Below are 6,382 nucleotides of genomic sequence, written 5' to 3'. Positions count from 1 at the left end.
GAACAGAACCCCGGAGAACATCAAAGGGGCAGGAAAAGGTGAGTCAGAAGGGGGGTGAAGGATGGCCAACAAGAGGAGGGGGAGAGAGAAAACACATCCCAGCATTTCAAAAGATGAGTGGTTAGCAGGGCCACAAACCCCAAGCTGGAAAGTGGAGATTGTACTGAACACCATGGCAGGGATTCTTTCTGTTCCAGGGAGGGTAGTGACAACATCACAGGGTAACAAAAATTTTAAGTAAAGTGAGGACGTCAAGGTAGTGTTTTTTTTTCAAACTTGGTTGTAGAAGGGTTGGAGAGAAGATAGAAAGGGAGAGTGTAAAGGAAGCATTTTGTTCGTTTTTAACATGTCTATATGTTGAAGGGAGAAAGCCAAGAGAGGCTCACGATTAACCAAGCCCCATGCTGGACAGAGCAGGTTGCTGAGGCTTCTGAGCCCAAGGAGCAGCCTCTCCCCATTGACCCATCTGGGCTTTTCCCATCTAAACTGCACAAGTGCCCTGGGTGATTCTGCACCTGCAGAGACAGAAGCGGAGAGACGGTGTGACGGGCCCAAAATCACTACCTGCCAAGGGGTGGGGCAGAATGTCAGTACCAACTCTGAGGACCAGGAAGGGCAGGCTTTTCCTTCTGGGATGTGAGGTCTCCTGCTGTTACCACTGTATGCGAATTCTCTCTTCTTCTCTCCGGGGCCCTTACCCACTGTGCATCCCTCAAGACAACCCCACAACCTACTCATCTCTGTCGGTCTGGGCCCAGCACAGAGGAAACATCTAAGGAAACAAGTCTCAGTTGGTTTTTGCGGTGGCTCCACAAAACAGGCAAGAGTGGAACCCACTCCAGGCAGAGAAGATGTTGCAGGGGAGTCACTGGCTTTGTCAGGACCAGAACCCAAGTTTTCACATTATTCTCTGCCCTCCACCTTGGGCCAGGGAATGGATGGAGGAGGGAGATGGCCAATCCTGACATATATATTCCTCAGTAAACTTGAATGATAGTGACTATACTTTCCAATCATCCAATGAAAAACAATTGAAGTAAGACAAGCAAACTGCCTCCCGCAAACCCACACAGCTCATAAAAGTCGAGTCAGAGTCCCACATCGCCATGGCTGCTTCTGTCATCCCACAGCAAACACAACTCCACAGGAAGGTTCTGATGCAGAAAGAGCATCTTTGGATTTTCCACTAATCTGGATTATCCATGCTACTGGCCCCACAACCCCATCTGAAGGGCAAGCTGAGAACTGACTGCTTCCTCTAGCTTATTTACTGGGTGAATTTTCTAGCTTTGAGAATCATTAGGTGGGACTGAAGACACTTTAGTCAGGGTCGATAGAGGCTGGGAAACCCTGATTACAGTATGGAGACCCCCAGTGACTACCCCAGCATCTCTGAGCCTTAGTGAGAAGGGGTCTCCAAGCACCCTGAGGGCAGCCACCTGGGATGGGCTTGGCTGACTCTGAGGAAGCCCTAGCCCTCCACTCTCCTGAGGAGGCTGTGTCTGACCTGGTCACATCCCTGCTTCCACACAGAAGGAGAGATTTCTGGACACTGCCCTCCTGCCAAGGCCCTCCCCAGAAACCTCTCACAGTCTCCCCTAGGACCCAGATGTCACCAGAGAAGGTAGGTGGGATGGGGAGGGGAGAGGCATGTCCAGACTGCCTGCGTACCAGTCAGGACAGAGCCTGCTACAGAGAGAGCTGCTGCCCAGGACCGACCTGCAGGGAAGACAAGTCCCAGCCACCCTTTGTTGACTTAACAGGTGGCTCTGAGGTGAGAGGAGAGAACATACCGCTGGAAAACTGGTTCCCATTGGTTCCTGTCATCCTTGAAAGAGGCCCAGAGAGACGATACTCACATGCTGTATCCCAGGAACTCCAAGAACTCTGTGGTATGGCACACCTACTCTGGCACATGGAAACATGAGGTTCATGGCTGTCCTCTTCCTGGTGGCCCTGGCCAGAGCCCTGGTCTGTACCTGTGAGTATAGCCCTTCTCCTGAACCATCCTTAGAGCCCCCAGATGACAGCCCTCCCCTCATTCCCCTCTTCCCCTCCTCGGCCAAGGCCGTTCTCCCAAGTCTGTCTCCGAAGCCCACCCCTGCTTCCCACTAGGTTCTCCACACAAGGGCCTGTGCCCACTGGGAAGAAGAAGCCAGACCTCCTCTGGCCCCTGCCTAGCTCTACAGCCGCATCTGCCCCACCTCGGGCCTGCCTGCTCTGCTCCAGACGCTCAGGCATCCTTTGCCCCACCAATGAGCCAAGCCACTTCCCACCTTCTTGGAGTCTTCCCATCTTGTCCATTCCCCACCACGTTCTTCTGCCCACCCACTGTCAAGCCCCCTCCTATCCAGTCTGCAGTGCTTGCCCCCTTACCTCTCTCTCTGTGTTGGTGGATTTCCTCAGCGCAGCCTTACTGAAGCTCCAGAACAATTTAGGTCCCTATTTTTCATTTTACTGCCTCCTGTATCCTCCCTTCCTAGCACTGTCACGAATGTAGTTAAATCATTGTTCCTGAAATTATGTTAATTTCTCCAAATCCCTCTGGACAGCCAGTTTCCCCAAGTAGTCTGTCTGTCTTCCTCAGAGCTATGACCTCAGTTTCTTACACTGTGTCTAGTGCACATGTGCTCCATTCATGCTGTCACCAAAACAGAGGAATGGCGGGCCAGGTCCTGAGATCACGCAATAACCAGAGCCAGCCCTGACCCACCACTATGGCCAGGTCACACCCCATCCTTTCTAATTATGAAACTCAAGCATCTCACAAGGTATGAAAGGGAGTCAGAGAATGAGTCCATTTTCGTAGGGGTGTTACGAGCAGCCTCGGTCTGGGGAGGAAAACAGAAAGATTTGATGTAGATGTCAGAAAGCAGCGGGCCCTGTGTAGCAGATATTCCATCTGAGATGGGAAAGTGCTCAAAGACAAAAAAAGACCCAGAGATGGTGTTAGAGACATGACAACTTATTGGGACTTATGTGCAGGGAATCCAGGGGCGGCCAGCAGGACGAGGTTGCACACCATCGTGGACAGGGAAGGAACTGCTAATGCAGGGTGAGGAGACAAAGACCACTGTGTGTGCCAGGAAAGGGTACGTGACTGATGACCACTCCACGCGTCTGCCAGAAGGACCTGCCCTTCAGGACCAGTGCTCCAGGGAACAAAACCTGCACCAGAGGGGCCTGGATACCAAATATTCCCAAAGATAAGGCAGGCCAGACCCAAGCTGTTAACATACCATAAACCAGGCAAGTCGCCCAAAGGAGAGGCCCATGCGGACACATGGTTATCACTGGACAAGAGGTTACAAGCTGGCAGTGCTGTCCCCGTACTCCATTCCCCATGTTTCCATATGGCCCTTCAATCTTATCATGTCATTCTTCAGCGGGTCCTCTTGAGCCAGACACACAGAGGAGCACTGCGGCCACAAACCGCAGCAACAATGGAGAGCACAGCCGAAGACAAGGAGTGCTGAAAGGAAGGGGAGAATACTGAAAGATACCGTGCACTGAGTGGATGGAATGGATTGGAGCCTAGTGAAGGTGTAAGCAAATAAAGAAATATATGTCCAAGTTCAAGGCCTCCTGTTTTATAATTCCTCAGTCATGGGGACTGGGATGAAGACCATTCTTGGCTACTTCCTGCTGACAGTGGATAAAGAGAGGTGGTTGAGGAATGAAAACAGGAGACCTACTGTTGAAAATGAACTCAGGTACCCAGGCTTCATTCCCATAAATATTGGCAACTTTGAAATTCCCAGCTAAGGTGGCATAGAAAGTCCCAGGGTTTGTTCTAAACCCCTCCAGTCCCACCCTTGAAGCAATCTCTGACTTGAGAACAGGTCAGTTCAGTTAACCAGTGTGTCTCATTTCAGGAAGCAGGCTTACAGGTGGGCTCCCAAAGTCAGGCCTGTACTCCACAAGCAATCAAGTAGTTAATAAGAGGCATTTTATAGAGACAAAAGAAAAACAAAGGTTAACAGTCAGAGCAAATCAGACATCTGAGTCCTGAGTGCTGCCAATTAGACAACTTTGAGATGTCAGCCTCCAAGCATCTTCAGGCAGAGTGAGCGCAGGCAGTGGTGATCCAACATGTTTTCCTGGTTCACAGTCTGAATGTCTTTGGTGACCTTTCTGCATGGCCCATACAGCAACAGGCATGAAGATTATCTAAACAGGGGCTGTTGTGGCAATTCCCCTGAAATCTATATCAAGTCACCTAGTTTTAGCTTCAAGGCTTCAGGGAAAAAAGAAGAGTATTAGTTCTTAATGATTCTAAGCCAAAAGGATGGGAGAAAATTAGAAAGATTGGTTTGGAGAATCATAGCCAAATATTTGGGAAAATGAGAAGAATTCAGGATCCAGCCTAGTTTATAGACAAACAACAGAAGATCCTCAAAGACAATTAATCAGACCTAGAATCTAATACCCCAAAATGTGTTAATGAAACAATTTTCTCTCTAAAATCACCCTCATTTGTATCAAAGATAATCATTTGCTTGCAAATTAAGTCCAACAAACTTGGCCCAATTATACATAAAAGTGCAACAGGAATAGTGAATAACCATATAGATGCTTTTAAATCTGCTTTGCTGGAACTTTTCATAAAGAACCTCAGATTGAATTTTTTTTAAAGCCTCTCAAGACAGGAAAGCCAAACCAAGGACCTTGATGCCATCAAAGGTTGCTTGCTAAACCTATATGATTTGGATTGCTTCCTCTTCTCAAGGTCCCCAAAATATCCTGAGGCTCCTGAACCTACCAGGAAGTGATCTTTACTCACCTGGTGAGGCTGCTGGAGACTATAAGCAAGGTACCAGGCTGAGTACTTCCAAGAGCTTCATTGACTCCACAAGGTTCATCTTCGTTCCTTAAAGCTGTCTGTTCATATCTGAGTCTGTATCTCTTTCAAATATGACATTACAATCAAAGCCTTGGTAACATAACCAATGTTTTCAATTGTGTCCTGTTATAAGGAGAACAGATTCTTATTGAACTTATGCAAATAAATATATTTCCATAAAAATGTAAAAATACTCAATGAGAGCTTCCAAATTCTGGAGAGATCAGGTAGAGATAAAGATAAATACTTCAATTCTGCTTATAAAGGTAGATTTACCAAATCGCTATAAGATACAGATTAAGAGAAAATGTTGCCTTAAATCTGGAAAAGCAAAACATTTTTTAAATCAGCATTGTTTCAAACAAAAACCCATAAAAACTAAAATCATCCTTCTCAGTTTAGTCAGACCTTGTAAATTAATTTTTTCTAACAGAATCCAGTTTTTCCACTAGTTCCAGAACAAAACCTTCTCCAGAGAGGCCCGGATACTTATAGATAAGGCATGCCAGAACCCACACCATTAACATACCATAAACTGGGCAGTTGCCTGCAGGAGGCCATCAGAGCTTCATCCCCCCACACCAGCACTCAAGTCCTCCTATAGGATTTTGCTCTCCTATAGGATGCTGCACAGCTCCGTTCCGGCCCACCAACATTCCCGTGAAGGAGAAGCTAGTGCCCTCAGCAGGACCTCTCCATGCTACAGGGTTGGTTTAGGGGAAGAGAAGTCATGGGGAGGAGGGGAAGTCTCTTTAAAGCAATGTGATTTTCCTGCAAACATGACTTTTCTTCTCTTTGACTCCTAATCCACTCTAGGTAAAGGCACTGAAGAAGAGGGAAGTGCCTCTGAGGCAGGAGGAAAAGACTTGAAAGATGCTAAAGACCTGAAAGACAGAGAAGAGAGTGAGGGTACCCAAAGCAAGGCCTAAGGGGAGTAAGCACCATCCCTAGGGGCAGCTGAGGGGGTTACTTACTTCTTCCAGCCCCTCACCTCTTGCAGCTCCCACAGGCACCAGCAACCAAAGAGACAAATGCAGAAGCCCCAGGGTTAGCCAAAAAGACACCGAAACCATCGAGGAAGCAAAGATCCAGCCTTGTGCATAAGACTCTTTGTCAATGCCTGGGTGTTAAATTCAGATGCACAAAACAGCAAGATCTCTAGGGGCAGCCTGCCAAGGTCTCACTTCCAGGTGTAAACACAGGAAACAGATACACCCAGATAGGCACAGACTCCTGTGGTTGAGCAGCTGTTGGTGCAGCTTCTACACACAGGGTTTCCGGGATAGTAAAATGTGCTGCATGTACCAGCCCACCAACCTTCCCACAGAGAGCAGTTTGCTGCCCAGCAAAACCAAAGGTCAGAGGAGAGGGATAGTTCTCTTACAAGTAAAGCAAATCTTCTGCCCTGAATCAGGATTCATGCTAGAAAAAGGCCAAGAGGGAACAGAAGCCATTGAAGCAATGGGAAACCTAACACTACTTATAATGGAAGCTCTGAAAACCAAGGGTAAAGGAGAATGTGTCCCAAAGTAAGGACTT

General features: G+C 47.9%; 1 long non-coding RNA gene across 1 annotated transcript; it reads right to left on the bottom strand.

Moving 5' to 3' along the window:
* Positions 1-2,779: 2,779 nt before the first annotated feature.
* On the bottom strand, positions 2,780-5,682 carry LOC130685083 (uncharacterized). The gene is made up of 4 exons (XR_008999521.1): positions 5,373-5,682; positions 4,784-4,966; positions 3,240-3,472; positions 2,780-2,831 (listed from the first exon to the last, which is right to left on the bottom strand). It is a non-coding gene; the product is annotated as an uncharacterized LOC130685083 (long non-coding RNA).
* Between the last annotated feature and the right edge of the window lie 700 nt (positions 5,683-6,382).

This window comes from Manis pentadactyla, chromosome 10 (genome assembly GCF_030020395.1).
Source record: "Manis pentadactyla isolate mManPen7 chromosome 10, mManPen7.hap1, whole genome shotgun sequence".
NCBI classification, from domain to species: Eukaryota; Metazoa; Chordata; class Mammalia; order Pholidota; family Manidae; genus Manis; species Manis pentadactyla.
Note: the sequence above shows the minus strand (reverse complement) of the source record. Positions and strands in the feature narration are given on the sequence as shown.